Source organism: Hemiscyllium ocellatum, chromosome 1 (genome assembly GCF_020745735.1).
Source record: "Hemiscyllium ocellatum isolate sHemOce1 chromosome 1, sHemOce1.pat.X.cur, whole genome shotgun sequence".
In the NCBI taxonomy this organism is placed as follows: domain Eukaryota; kingdom Metazoa; phylum Chordata; class Chondrichthyes; order Orectolobiformes; family Hemiscylliidae; genus Hemiscyllium; species Hemiscyllium ocellatum.
Genome location: NC_083401.1, coordinates 7,057,759 through 7,073,809, shown reverse-complemented (window position 1 = coordinate 7,073,809; position 16,051 = coordinate 7,057,759).

Sequence of the window (16,051 nt, the reverse complement as noted above, 5' to 3'; positions counted from 1 at the left end):
CATACACACAGACACAGATACAGAAAGACAGACACACAGACAGACACTTGTACACACATACACTCTCTCTCTCACACAGACTTATACCCTTTATACCCACACTCACACACATACACACACTCTCTTATAGACACTCATACTCCCCCACACACACAGCCACATGCACGCATGTGCACACACATGTATAAGTTTGTGGGGTGAAACTGTACTTGCAGGATTACATTTTATTTTGCTCAAAAACTGCATGAATCCATGTAAGATTCTGTAAATTCCTTTTTCAGATTAGAATCAGTCTGAACACTGGGGCACAGGCAGCCACACTCAGGAACCTCACACCCTCAATGCATTAGCTGGGGCAACATGGCACCTATTGTCAAAGTTCACTTGAGAATGTAACTTTAAGCAAGTTCTGGAATTTACATATGAAAGAACTGAAACCAACATGCCCATTCTAAAAGATGAGAGACTTAACAAACAATCCAGCTCTTTTTCAATGTATAACTTTAGTTACCTCACACTGTAAACTTTTGCTATAAATTCTGCATCCTATAATCTTATACTCCACAACCACCTCCCAAAGCAAGCACTTCCAAATAAACCTGTTAGACTATAACCTGGTGCTGTGTGATTTTTAACTTTATTATGGGAAGGTGACAATGAATGGTACGTTCCTGGGGAGTACTAAAGAACACGGGGAATTTTGTGTACAAGTCCATACATCCCTGAATGTGTCATCACAGGTGCTAAAGAAAGCAGATGGGTTGTTTGCCTTCATTAGCTGGGTGTAGAATATAGGAGCAAAGAGGTTTTGTTAAAAAATTGTAAAACATTGGTTAGGTCACAGAATACCGTATGCAGTTCTCATTTCCACACTATTGAGAGGTTCCACTGGAGAGGGTTCAGAGGAGATTTAGCAGGACGTTGTCTGTAATAAAAAGTATAATTATCAGCAGAGACAGGATAGACTAAATTTGTTTTCCTTGAAAAAAAGGAGGTTGTGGTTGTCTGGGGGAGAGGTGTGCATCTGATTGAGGTATACAAAAATCAACAGCATGGAGGTTATAGAGTTATAGAGGTGTACAGCATGGAAACAGACCCTTCAGTCCAACCCGTCCATGCCGACCAGATCGGGATAGGACCATTCACCGCCGCCGATTAGCCACTGCCCTTTGATCACCTAGGACGTTTAGCCACCGCCCACTGAAGACTATTCGCCACCGCAAGTAATTCGTAAATTTTGGTATATAAAAATGTCGTTATACTGGTTAAGGTAGTGTTTGCGTTGTTTCAATAACAACTTATTTTCGTTACATGAGAGTTTCTTTTCAGCTTGTATTTTTGGAACAGGAAAATTTAGTATGGAAACAGAAATTATTAGTAAACGTGGAAATAAGAAGTTTTACCACAATGGTTTTATATATATTTTTGATAAACTATCCAAGAGTGATTCAAGTATTAAGTTTTGGCGATGTGAACAAAGGGGCTGATGTAATGGATGGATCCACACCAAGAGTGGCATTGTGATAAAAATAATTAATGGACACATGCATTTTCTTTCCGCAGCAAGTGTCCAAGTTACGAAAGTGAAAACAAGTTTAAAACGCCGTGCAGAAGAATCGCAGGAAGTACCGAGTATTCGCAGGAAGTACCGAGTGTTCTTATTGACAAATCATCTTTACCGATGACAAGCAGCATGAAGAAAATAATTTGACGAAAAAGGAATGATATTAGTTTAGTGTCACCAAACCCTATTGATCTTCAGCATTTGGTGATTCCAATTAGATACAAGCCGGATAATGGAGCAGAAGAAAAATTTCTTTTGACGGATAGTGGTCAAGGAAGTAATCGTATAATCATATTTGGTAGGGAATCTTGGATACATCATTTAGCAGCATCAACGTGGTTTGTGGATGGTACATTCAACATAGTCCCTATTTTATTCTCTCAGGTATTGTATTTTAGCAAAAAGATTTGATGGGGTTCATCCAATATTGTATATACTTCTACCAAATAAGCAGCATTCAACATATGTATGCATGTTTGAAATGGTAAAGTCCTTGGTACCTAATCCCAGACCACAGTATATCCATTGTGACTTTGAGCAGGCAGCTATCAGTGCAATGAGAGAATGTTTTCCTGAAGTTAGAATTAGGAACTGTTTGTTTCTTTCATTGGCGCAAAGTATGTACAGACATATCGCTGCAGTTGGAGCAACTCGTCAATACAACACCAATCCTGATTATGCTTTAAAAGCAAAAACGATAATTGCTTTGGCTTTTGTGGCACTTACTACATAGAAGCACTCACAGATTTTTTGCCTCAAGAACTACAACCAATACTAGATTGGTTTGAATTTAATTACACTGGACTCTACAATAGATGTGGTTGTAGCCAAAGGGCACCTTTGTTTCCCCATGATATGTGGTCGGTCTATGAGACAACAATAAACGATGAAGACCGCACAAATAATCACGCTGACACCGCTCATCGGAGAATTGCTTTTGAACTCAGAGCTCACCACCCAACCATATGAAAATGTATTGGAACGTTACTGAAAGTGCAAAAGGGGTGTGATTTATATATGGAACAGGTGATAGCGGGTTACCTACCATAAATAAAGGTAAAAAAGTATCGAGGCGCAGACGATAGAATAAAAAAAAATTGTTCTTGAATACAGCGAAAAAGATTGTTTGGAATATCTTAGAGGAATAGCGCATAACTATCAAATTAACTGAAATTTCATTGTTTAATATTAACGTAGGATTTTACTGTCATTATAAAGATTTTTAAACTATATTTCCTTTTTCTGATTAAAGTTTGTAATTCATTTTTATATATAAACAAATAAAATGATATTTATTTTATCTTTTTTTAATCAATATGTAGTATGTAGTTGTATAAATAAAGGGAACTGAGAAGTATGAAAGAACAGGTGGGAGGGAAAACAATCAGTACCTATATCCGGTGGCAAATAGTCTCCAGAGGTCAAACGACCCCAGTGGAGAAACGCTGGTGGTGAACTGGCACTGGTTAATCATCGGCAGTGAATCTGCCGTGGCGAATCATCACCAACCCTGACCAGATATCCCCACCCAATCTAGTCCCACCTGCCAGCACCCGGCCCATATCCCCCCAAACCCTTCCTATTCCTCCACCCATCCAAATGCCTCTTAAATGTTGCAATTGTAACAGTCTCCACTACATCCTCTGGCAGCTCATTCCATAAACGTATTCTGTGAGATCTAACCTTGCTAATCAGTCTCCCATGGGGAACCTTATTAAACGCCTTACTGAAGTCCATATAGATCTACTGCTCTGCCATCATCAATCCTCTTTATTACTTCTTCAAAAAACTCAATCAAATTTGTGAGACATGAGGGTTGAGGATGTCAGGTTCCTGAGTGACAATAACTGATAACTTGTTTTAGACTCACTAAGCAAATGTGACGGTCATAAAGGCACAACAATGCCTCTTGTTCCTCAAGCAGCTTAGGAAATTTGGCATAAGGACTCTCACTGTAGAAAGCATACTATCCGCTACATAATGGCTTGGTATGGCAACTGCTCTGCCCAGGAATTTAGGAAAAATTGTGTGCACAGCCTAGACCATCACAGAAGCTAACTTTCCATTTACAATTCCCACTGCCATGGTCAAGGTGGCAACATCATCAAACATCCCACGCCTGTAATGCTCTCATGTAATCTGTTTCATCAAGCAGAAGATACAGAAGCTTGAACTCATGCACCAACAGGTTCAAGTACAGCTTCTTCCCTGCTGATATTAGACTGATGAATGAACTCTTTAATTTCAAAGAGTTGTTAATGTTGATCTTGCTCCACCTCATATGTAGTGTTGTGTGTATGCCTCGCTGTGTCTAAGCACTATATCTTCTGTATGCCCATTATAATCTGCCTGTACTGCTTGCATACAAAAGCTTTTCAATGTAATTAGGTACACATGACTAATAAAATCAAATCATAGAGAGAGTAGATCGTGAGAACATTTTTCCTATGGCAGACATGTCGCAGGACGAAAATGCATAAGTTTAAAATGAGGAGCAAGTGGTTTAGAGGAGATCTGTGAAAAAGATTTTTCACCCAAAGGGCTGTGGAAATGTGGGACATGTTGCCTGAGAAAATGATGGAGGCAGATATTCTTGCAACATTTGAGTGATGAACACTTAACATGCCAAGAAATTGTTCGCTATGGAGCATGGGATTAGTGTAGCTTGGTATTTGTTGGTTAGGATAGACATGGCAGGCAGAAGGAAACAAAAACTGAAATTGATGGAAAATCTCAACAGGTCTAGCAGCATCTGCGGAGAGAAATCAGACTTACCCTTTCAGGTCCAATGACCCTTTTTCAGAACACTGAAGGGCTTTTTTTCCATTCTACAGCATAGTAAGGGAGTCCAGAACCAGGACTCTGGCTTACACTTAACAAATTTCTCCCCCTCCAAGCCCTGAATAGTATGGCAGTCTCAGTCTGTGTTTGCAAAGTTAAAATCCCTTTCTGTTACAAAGGTATTATTCTTACAGTTTTCTGTGATCTTATTACATACATGTGGCTTCAATTTCCCACTGATACCCCTTACTTCTCAGTTCCACCCATGTAGCTTCACTGGATGATCCCTCAAGTATATCCTCTCTAAATATTGCTGTGATGTTCTCCCTAATGAGAAGCGTCACTCCCCCTCCTCTCCTGCCTCCCCCTCTATCCTTTCTATGGCATCTGTACTCCAGAACATTGAGCTGCCAGTCTTGTTCCTCCCTCATCCATTTTTCTGTAATAGCTATGATATCCTAGTCCCATGTTTCCACTCATGCCTTGAGTTCATCTGCTTCACCCATCAGCCAACTTGCACTGAAATAAATGCCAATTAATTCATCAATGTTCCCTCATTATCTTGCTGATCTTGTCTATTTAACTTGCTGCCTTTAACTTCTGAACCAGCTTCAATCTTTTTTTTTGTCTCAGGACTGATAAGTGTACCACTCCACTACCAGACAAGTTTAAATACTCCTGCATGACTCTAGCAAGTCTTCCCACCAGGATAGTGGGCTGCCTCCAGCCAGGTGTACAGGTCACTGCTGCCCCAGAAGACATCCAGATGATCTTGAAATTTGAATTAGATTAGATTAGATTAGATTACTTACAGTGTGGAAACAGGCCCTTCGGCCCAACAAGTCCACACCGACCCGCCGAAGCGCAACCCATCCATACCCCTACATTTACCCCTTACCTAACACTACGGGCAATTTAGCATGGCCAATTCACCTGACCCGCACATCTTTGGACTGTGGGAGGAAACTGGAGCACCCGGAGGAAACCCACGCAGACACGGGGAGAACGTGCAAACTCCACACAGTCAGTCGCCTGAGTCGGGAATTGAACCCGGGTCTCAGGCGCTGTGAGGCAGCAGGGCTAACCACTGTGCCACCGTGCCGCCCACAGCTGCCCCTGCACCAGCTCCTCAGTCATTTATCTGCCCTATCCTACTTTTCCTACTCTAAGACATGGCACCATGAGTAATCCGCTCTGCAAATGTGTTGCTGGTCAAAGCACAGCAGGTTAGGCAGCATCTCAGGAATAGAGAATTCGACGTTTCGAGCATAAGCCCTTCATCATCAGGGCTTATGCTCGAAACGTCGAATTCTCTATTCCTGAGATGCTGCCTAACCTGCTGTGCTTTGACCAGCAACACATTTGCAGCTGTGATCTCCAGCATCTGCAGACCTCATTTTTTACCATGAGTAATCCAGAAATTACCACCCTCGTGTCTTGCGTTTTAATCTCCTAGTAGACATCCAAATGATCCTGAAATCTGAATCCCTGTCCCCTGCACTAGCTCCTCAGCTATTCATCTGCCCTGGCCTCCTTTTCCTGCTCTAATACGTGGCACTGTGAGTAATCCAGAAATTACTACCCTTGATATCAAGCTTTTTAACCTCCTTCTGAACTCTTTATACTCACACTGAAGGACCCTATCCCATTTTATACCCATGTTGTGGATACCAATGTATACACCATTCTCTGGCTGCTCATGCTTTCCGTTAATGAATTTGCTGCAATTGCACCAATACATTCTTGACCATGGTGTCAAAAAAGCAACACACCATCATGGAGTCTCGATGTGGTTGCAGAAATGCTTGTCTGTGCCCTGGTTTGTACAGTCCTCAATCATAATTGCTCACTTGGACTTTGCCATTCCGTGGCAAAGACAGTGGTGTCTAAGATCTGCCTGCTTCTGTTTTGCCCTGAGAGGTTGCTCCCCCAACAGTAAACAAAATGAGATACTTGTTTGAAAAGGGCATAGCTACAAGAGACTTCAGCATTATCTGCTTACTTAACCTGGTAGTCAGCAATCTAGCTGGCTGAACTTATGGTGTGACCACCTTCCTAAAACTATCAATCAACTCTCTGCCTCCTGTGATTTCCTCAGTGTGCTCAAACATTGCTCAACCAATCCATGCGATCTGCGAGGAGTTGCAGCCAGATAAACTTCTTGCAGACATATTCACCAGGGACACCGACTGCTCCCTAATCACCCACATCTGACAGGAGAAACATACCACTCCATCAACTGCCATTTCTGCCCATTCAACAACTGGCAGACTTGAGAGATAAAAAAAGGGTCTCACTTTGCCCTTATGTTGATGCTGCTCGCCTTCCTCAATAAAGCCCAGTATTCACTTAGGCCCACACTTAGACCAATCACAATGCATCCCTCTCAAAAATGGCCACAATAAAAGCCAGAATAAGACAGTGCTTCTCTAAACTCCCACACTCAGCTCAACACCCAGTGTTTGCACTCTCTGCAGCTCTCACTTTGTTGAGCGGACTTATGAAAAGCATAATGCACTGCATGATTAATGTCACTATTGTTAACGTGACATACCAAAAGTGTTAAAATCATTTTTGACATGTAATGACATTGGCCTTAAAAGTACATTTTCATTATTCTTTGAGGTATGATGTATGTGTGATCTATATATATATATTTCAATATCATTTGGTTTAGACTTTGGATTTTGAACTAATTGCATGAGACAACTGGACACTGTCAGCTAGGAGGAGAACTTGTATATTTTTTGGTAGCTATTATAGTTTTCTTTAAGGCACTTCAAGAAACTTGACAGAGACTTCTAAGAGAATTATGGGGTTTTGTTTTGCTTATAAACGTCAACCAGGGTAAACAATTGTGTATTAGATTTCAATTTAGAAGATTAGCCTTTAGTCTTGAGGAAACACCTATACTTTTAAGAAAGCCTTTTTGGTTTCTGTTAAAAAATCGATAACTTCATGTCAAGAACTTGGTTTTAAAGTCTCAGATTTGAAGGGGTCGTTTTAAGTTGACAAAGTCTAATGTCAGTTATATGAAGACTCAAGGAAAATTTATCAGATTCAACAGATTGGGAATTGAAACATCAGTTAAAATAAACCCTACAGATATAACAGAGAAGGCACTGTGCGGGTATTGTAAAGTGGTGCTGTTTGGATCAATGGGATTCTATTTTATGTGCGTTTCTTTAACCTTGTGTGTTAGTGTTTGAGTTTATTATTCTTCATTCCTCATTCCCTTTAATTCTTATTTTGTTGTTTAAAAACAGAATCCGTACCATTATGTGAAAGTATTTCAATGGAAAACCACCTGGAGAATGCTGCTGAATAGAAACTTAGGGTTGCAGATGCATGGTTCTTTGAAAGTAGAGTCCAGGTGCACAGGATGGTGAAGAAGGTGTTTGGCATGTTTGCCTTTGTTGGTCATAACATTGCGTAAAGGAATTCGGATGTCATGTTGCTGTACAGACATCAGCGAGACCACTTTTAGAATATTGCATTTAATTCTGGTCTCCCTGCTCCAGGAAAGATGTTGTTAAACTTGAAAGGGTTCCGAAAAGATTTATAAGGATGTTGCTGGGTTTGGAAGGGCTATAGAGAGTGGCTGAATTGCTGTTTCCCCTGGAGCTGAGGGGTAATCTTATAGAAGTTTGTAAAATCATAAAGAGAATCCAAAACTAGAGGGCATAAGTTTAAGATCAGAGGGGAAGGATTTAAACAAGACCTGAGGGATAGCTTTTTTTCACAAAGAGGATAATGAGAGCTCTCAGAGATGGTGAAATTGGAGACAATTACAACACTCACAAGGCATCTGGACACGTACAGGAATCAGAAGGGTTTAGAGGGATATGAGCCAAATGCTGGAATATGGGACTAGATCAGTTTACGATGCTTTGTTGGCACCGACGAGTTGGGTCGAGTAGTCTGCTTCTGTGTTATGTTGTGTAACTCTAGCTTCAAAAGATTGAATGAAACGATCTAAAATCCACAATTTACTTGACTGATGTCTGAGACTGAACAGCCAAATACTGCAAACAGTTTGTTTTTAACCAATAACAAAAAGGAAACATGAATTGATAACTTATAGGTCTCTACAACTTAAAAACTATCCTTTTCAAATACTCATGCATATACAAATAGGACAAGAAGCAAATATCACAAGTGGGGAAGATTAAAGAAAAAGGTCTGTAATCCATAGTTCTTGTACCAGTCCACTTATGTTATGAACAAAATTGTTAAAGGAGAATTGAGTTACTGACAAAATTGATAAAGTTGAGCCAATGGACCCAATATATTTAGATTTTCAGAAGGTCTTTGATAAGGTCCTCAATAAGAAGCCTGTTCAAAACATTAACTGAGATTGGAGGCAATGTATGTTAAATGATTAGCTACCAGACAGAAAATAGAGAGAAGGAATTAATGAGTCATTTTCATGTGGCAGAATCTGACTTTTCGTCAGTTATATAAATGATTTGGATGTGAACATAGGAGATATAGTTAGTAAGTTTGCAGATGACACCAAACTTGGAAGTGAAGTGGACAGCAAATAAGGTTACCACAATGTGTTCTTGATCAGATGGGCAAATGGGCTGAGGAAGGTTGCTGAACGAAGAGACCTTGGAGTGCAGGTTCATAGTTCCTTGAAAGTAGAGTCACAGGTAGATAGATAGTGAAGAAGGCATTTGGTTTGCTTTCCTTTATTGGTCAGAACATTGAGTATAGAAATTGGGAGGTCATGTTGCGGCTGTACAGGATGTTGGTTCGGCCACTTTTGGAATATTGCATGCAATTCTGGTCTCCTTCCTATTGAAAGGATGTTGTGAAACATGAAAGGGTTCAGACAAGATTTACAAGGATGTTGCTAAGGTTTTGGCCCTGACTGTGTGACTTGCTTCTTTTCTCAACTGTACCAGTCTCAGAATGATTTCTTTCCTCACTGCCTCCCTGGGTCCCACTCCCCTTCCAATTCGGGTGCAATCTGTCCTTCTTGTACAGATCCCTTTTACCCCAGAAGAGATTCCAATGATCCTCAGCCATGCATTCATCTGCTCTATCCTCCTGTTCCTACTCTCACTAGCTCGTAGCACCCAGAGTAATCCAGATATTACTACTCACAAGGACCTCCTTCTTAAAATTCCTGCCGAACTCTCAAAATTCTCCTTTCAGAATCTCATCCTTTTCTCTTCCTATGTCATCGGTTCCAACGTGTGCCACGACCTCCTGTTGGACCCTTTCTTTCTTGAGAACATTCTGCACTCTGAGACCTCCTTGATCCTGGCACCAGGGAGGCAACATACCATTCCGATTTTTCGCTGCTGGCCACAGAAATGTCTGTCTGTGCCTCGGACTAGAGAGTCCCCTAACACACTCGATTTCTTGGAACCCTCATTGCATTAGAGCCAGGCTTGATTCCAGAAACTTGGCTGTTCTTGCTACATTTATTAAAAGGCATCTGGATGGGTATATGAATAGGAAAGATTTGGAGGTATATGGGCCAAGTGCTGGCAAATGGGACTATACTAGGTTAGTATTTCTGATTGGCATGGTCGAGTTGAACTGAAGGATCTGTTTCCGTGCTGTACATCTCTATGACTTTATAACTAATGGATACTGCAAAGTCAATACTTGGGCCCCAGCTCTTCATAAGATGTACTAATACTTTGGAGGTGAAGACCAAATGTAATTAGAATAATGTATCCATTTTGGTGCGAGAAACAGATATGTTTAATATTTCTTGAATAGTAAAGGGCTGTAAAGTGTAGATTTACAAAGGTACCTGGAGGTCTTTGTCAATAAGATACTCAAGTTTTATATACAGGAGCAGCAAGCTTTTAGGAAGGCTAATAGAATGTTCAGCTTAGTCACAAGAGGATTTGACTCCAGCAATAGTAAAGACTTGTATCAAACTAGTTGTTAAAAACAATTGTATAAGAGATTGGTCAAATCAGACTTTAAGTAGTGTGGCTTCTTATCTCAGGAAAGTTTTTTTCTGCCACAGGGGAAGTGTAATGTTTGTTCATCAGACTTGTTCCTGGAAGGAGACTGTGATATTGTGGTCAAGTGGCCAGCAGCAGAAATAGCTATGAGACTGGTTAAGAGCTACAATCAAGCATACTGGAAATTTTGATCAAACCAGTTTAGACTCTGACCTCAGTTAAAACTGAAGCCAGAACTTAATGTAACCTCCAAGTTCCTGTGTTGATCAAATAAGGCAGGTCTCAATGCGGGCTGACAGATACACGAGCACCACGGTCTGAGTTACAGGGAGAGGTTGGACAAACTAGCATATTTTTCTTGAGAGTATTAGAGACTGAGGATCTTACAGAAGTGCATAAGATCATGAGAGGTGTGGACAGGGTGAGTGCACTCAGTCTTTTTCCTAGGGTTGGGAATTGATGACAAGGAGGCATCAGTTTAAGGTTACAGGGGAAAGAATAAAAGGGAACTTTATGCACGGAAGATGGTACACATATGGAATGAGCTGCCAGTGGAAATGGTTAAGGCAGGAACATTAACAACATTTAAAAGGCATTTGGACAAGTACATAGATAGAAAAGGTTTCAAATGATATTGGATTAGTGGTGCTGGAAGAGCACAGCAGTTCAGGCAGCATCCAAAGTGCAGCGAAATCGACGTTTTGAGCAAAAGCCCTTCATCAAGAATAAAGGCAGTGAGCCTGAAGCGTGGAGAGATAAGCTAGAGGAGGGTGGGGATGGGGGGAAAGTAGCATAGAGTACAATGGATGAGTGGGGAAGGGGATGAAGGTGATAGGTCAGGGAGAAGAGGGTGGAGTGGATAGGTGGAAAAGGAGATAGGCAGGTAGGACAAGTCCAGACAAGTCATGGGGACTGTGCTGAGCTGGAAGTTTGGAACTAGAGTGAGGTGGGGGAAGGGGAAATGAGGAAACTGTTGAAGTCCACATTGATGCCCTGGGGTTGAAGTGTTCCGAGGCAGAAGATGAGGCGTTCTTCCTCCAGGCGTCTGGTGGTGAGGGAGCGACGGTGAAGGAGGCCCAGGACCTCCATGTCCTCGGCAGAGTGGGAGGGGGAGTTGAAATGTTGGGCCACGGGGTGGTGTGGTTGATTGGTGCGGGTGTCCTGGAGATGTTCCCGAAAGCGCTCTGCTAGGAGGCGCCCAGTCTCCCCAATGTACAGGAGACCGCATCGGGAGGAACGAATACAATAAATGATATTAGTGGATGTGCAGGTAAAACTTTGGTGGATGTGGAAGGCTCCTTTAGGGCCTTGGATAGAGGTGAGGGAGGAGGTACGGGCACAGGTTTTACAGTTCCTGCGGTGGCAGGGGAAAGCGCCAGGATGGGAGGGTGGGTTGTAGGGGACGTGGACCTGACCAGGTAGTCACGGAGGGAACGGTCTTTGCGGAAGGCGGAAAGGGGTGGGGAGGGAAATATATCCCTGGTGGTGGGGTCTTTTTGGAGGTGGCGGAAATGTCGGCGGATGATTTGGTTTATGCAAAGGTTTGTAGGGTGGAAGGTGAGCACCAGGGGCGTCTGTCCTTGTTACGGTTGGAGGGATGGGGTCTGAGGGCGGAGGTGCGGGATGTGGACGAGATGCGTTGGAGGGCATCTTTAACCACGTGGGAAGGGAAATTGAGGTCTTGAAAGAAGGAGGCCATCTGGTGTGTTCTGTGGTGGAACTGGTCCTCCTGGGAGCAGATACGGCGGAGGCGAAGGAATTGGGAATACGGGATGGCATTTTTGCAGGAGGTAGGGTGGGAAGAGGTGTAATCCAGGTAGCTGTGGGAGTCGGTGGGTTTGTAAAAATGTCAGTGTCAAGTCGGTCGTCATTACTGGAGATGGAGAGGTCAAGGAAGGGGAGGGAGGTGTCAGAGATGGTCCTGGAAAATTTAAGGTCAGGGTGGAATGTGTTGGTGAAGTTGAAGAATTGCTCAACCTCCTCGCGGGAGCACGAGGTGGCGCCAATGCAGTCATCAATGTAGCAGAGGAAGAGGTGGGGAGTGGTGCCAGTGTAATTATGGAAGATCGACTGTTCTACGTAGCCAACAAAGGGATAGCTGGGGCCCATACGTGTGCCCACGGCTACCCTTTTGGTCTGGAGGAATTGGGAGGATTCAAAGGAGAAATTGTTAAGGGTGAGGACCAGTTCAGCCAAATGAATGAGAGTGTCGGTGGAAGGGTACTGTTGGGGACGTCTGGAGAGGAAAAAACGGAGGGCTTGGAGACCCTGGTCATGGCAGATGGAGGTGTAGAGCGATTGGATATCCATGGTGAAGATGAGGCGTTGGGGGCCGGGGAAATGGAAGTCTTGGAGGAGGTGGAGGGTGTGGGTGGTGTCTCGAACGTATGTGGGGTGGCCAAGTGCAGGGAAATGGGGTTAGCATGGACGGACATGAACCAGTTTGGGCCAAAAGGCCTGCCTCTGTGTTGTAGGATTCTATGACCATATTATCTTTTAAGGAGTACGAAATGAGAATGTTTATGACTTGGCATGAATATCTAGGAGTTGTTTTCCGAACTAAGAATTAAACATTGCAAAAAATGTATATTTTCTATTGAGTATATATATATAGGTATATAAAGATTTAAAATAAACAAAGATTTGTTCAGGAGAGTCTTTCCTTTCTAGCCTTTCCTTTCACCTAACAGGAATATACTATCTCTGGACTCTCGTTATTTCATTTCTGAAAGCTTCCCATTTTCCAGCCGTTCATTTTCCTGTGAACATCTTTCATATGTAAACTTTTAAAAAAAGTTTTGTGATTTACATATGAAAGAAGTGAAACTAACATGGTCATTCGAACAGATGAGAGATTTAACAAACAATCAAGATATTTTTCAATGTATAATTCTAGTTACACCACACTGTAAGCTTTTGCTATAAATTCTGTGTCTTACAATCGTATACTCCACAACTACCTGATGAAGGAGCAGTGCTCCGAAAGCTAGTGCTGCCAATGAAACCTGTTGGACTATAACCAGGTGTTGCGTGATTTTTAACTTCTTGTACACAGTTTACAAATTCTCCTCCAACCAAACCCTTGACACTATGGCAATCCCAGTCTATGTTTGCAAAGTTAAAATCCCCTACCCCTTTATTCTGACAGATAACTGAGATCTCCTTAGAAATCTGTTTCTCAATTTCCATCTGACTATTTGGATGCCTAAGAGATAGACCACGGAACGAGGACATGCCACAACCAAAAGGACTAGCCACACTACCATACATCAGGAGCGTTTCAGAACTGACAGCCAGACTACTGCGACCCTTAGGACTCATAACAGCACACAAGCCAACATCCACACTCAGACAACTCACTAGAACAAAGGACCCAATACCCAGCATGAGCCAAACTAACGTAGTTTACAAAATACCATGCAAGGACTGCACAAAACACTATATAGGACAAACAGGAAGACAGCTAACAATCCGCATCCATGAACATCAGCTAGCCACAAAACGACACGACCAGCTATCTCTAGTAGCCATACACTCAGACAACCAGCAACATGAATTTGACTGGGAAAACACCACTATCATAGGACAAGCCAGACAGAGAACAGCCAGAGAATTCCTAGAAGCATGGCATTCATCCCCAAACTCCATCAACAGACACATTGACCTGGACACCATATACAAACCACTACAGCTGAAACTGACACCCGGAAACGGCAAGAACATCCATCAACAGACACATCGACCTGGACCCCACATATAAATCACTGCAGCTGAAACTGACACACGGAAGCGGCAAGAACAAACCAATATAAATACCGGAAGAAACATCAAAGCAGCGCTTCACACGAGGCTCCAACAGCACTGATGATGTTCCCTAGCCAGGGAACGAAACGTTTGCAGCAAAAACTTCCAGCTCGGCGAGCAGAACCACAACAACGGATACCCGAGCTACAAATCTTCAATCAGATTTTATACCCACCACTCTCTGGGTGAAGAAGTTTCTCCTCATCTCTCTTCTAAATGGCCTACCCCGTATTTTTAAGCTGTGTCCTCTGGTTCGGGACTCATCCATCAGCGGAAACATGTTTCCTGCCTCCAGGGTGTCCAATCCTTTCATAATCTTATATGTCTCAATCAGATAGCCTCTCAGTCTTCAAAACTCAAAGGTATACAAGCCCAGTCGCTCCAATCTTTCAACATAAGACAGTCCCGCCATTCCAGGAATTGGCCTCGTGAACCTACGCTGCACTCCCTCAATAGCCAGAATGTCTTTCCTCAAATTTGGAGACCAGAACTGCACACAATATTCCAGGTGCGGTCTCACCAAGGCCCTGTACAACTACAGAAGAACCTCTTTGCTTCTATACTCAATCCCTCTTGTTATGAAGGCCAGCGTGCTATAGCCTTCTTCACTACCTGCTGTACCTGCATGCTTGCCTTCATTGATTGGTGTAGAAGAACACCCAGATCTCTTTGTATTGCCCCTTTACCTGACTTGACTCCATTTAGGTAGTAATCTGCCTTCCTGTTCTTGCCACCAAAGTGGATAACCATACACTTATCCACATTAAACTGCATCTGTCATGCGTCTGTCCACTCACCTAACCTGTCCAGGTCACTCTGTAATCCCCTAACATCTTCCTCACATTTCACCCTGCCACCCAGCTTTGTATCATCAGCAAATTTGCTAATGTTACATTAATACCATCTTCTATATCATTAATATATATTATAAAACGCTGCGGTCCCAGCACTGATCCCTGCGGTACCCCACAGGTCACTGCCTGCCATTCCGAAAGGGAGCCGTTTATCACTACTCTTTGTTTCCTGTCAGCCAATTTTCAATCCAAGTCAGCACTTTGCCCCCAATACCATGCACCCTAATTTTGCTCACTAACCTCCTATGTGGGATTTTATCAAAGGCTTTCTGAAAGTCCACGTACACTACATCAACTAGATCTCCCTTGTCCATCTTCAGAGTTACATCCTCAAAAACTCCACAAGATTAGTCAAGCATGATTTCCCCTTCATAAATCCATGCTGACTCTGACCTATCCTGTTGTGATCACTATCACCGAAAGAGGGAAATCTGGAGGGCAAAAATGGGATATGAGATTGTTTTCTCCATAATCTTATCTTCTAAAGCTAAGAGATTCTACAAGTATATTAAGGGTAAAAGACTAACTTGGGAGAGCTTAGGACCATTTAAAGATCAGAAAGAACCATCAGTGTGTGGAACCACATGAGATGGGTGAGAGCCTAAGTATTTTGCTTCAGGAATTACTGTGAAGAAAGACATAGAAGGTAGGGAACTCAGTGATAGATAAATAGATGTAATGCGAGATATGTAGCAACAACTTACTCAGGTATGACCAGGTTAAGTTCTGCCAGGGCCACTCAGCTCCTGACCCCATTGTAGCCTTAGTTCTAAAAAGGACAAAAGAGCTGAATTCCAGAAGTGAATTGAGACTGACAGCCCTTGACATCAAGGCACCATTCGACCGAGTGTGGCAACAAGGAGCCCTAGTAAAAATCAATCAATGGGTATCAAGTGGAAAACTCTCCAGTGGTTGGACTCATATCTGGCACATTGGAAGATGATCATGTTTGTTGGGTATTCCTCAAGGTAGTATCCTAGGCCCAACCATCTTCAGCTGCTTTATTAATGACCTTCCCTCCATCATAAGGTTAGAAGTGGAGATGTTTAGATTAGACTTACAGTGGAAACAGGCCCTTCGGCCCAACAAGTCCACACCGACCCGCCGAAGCGAAA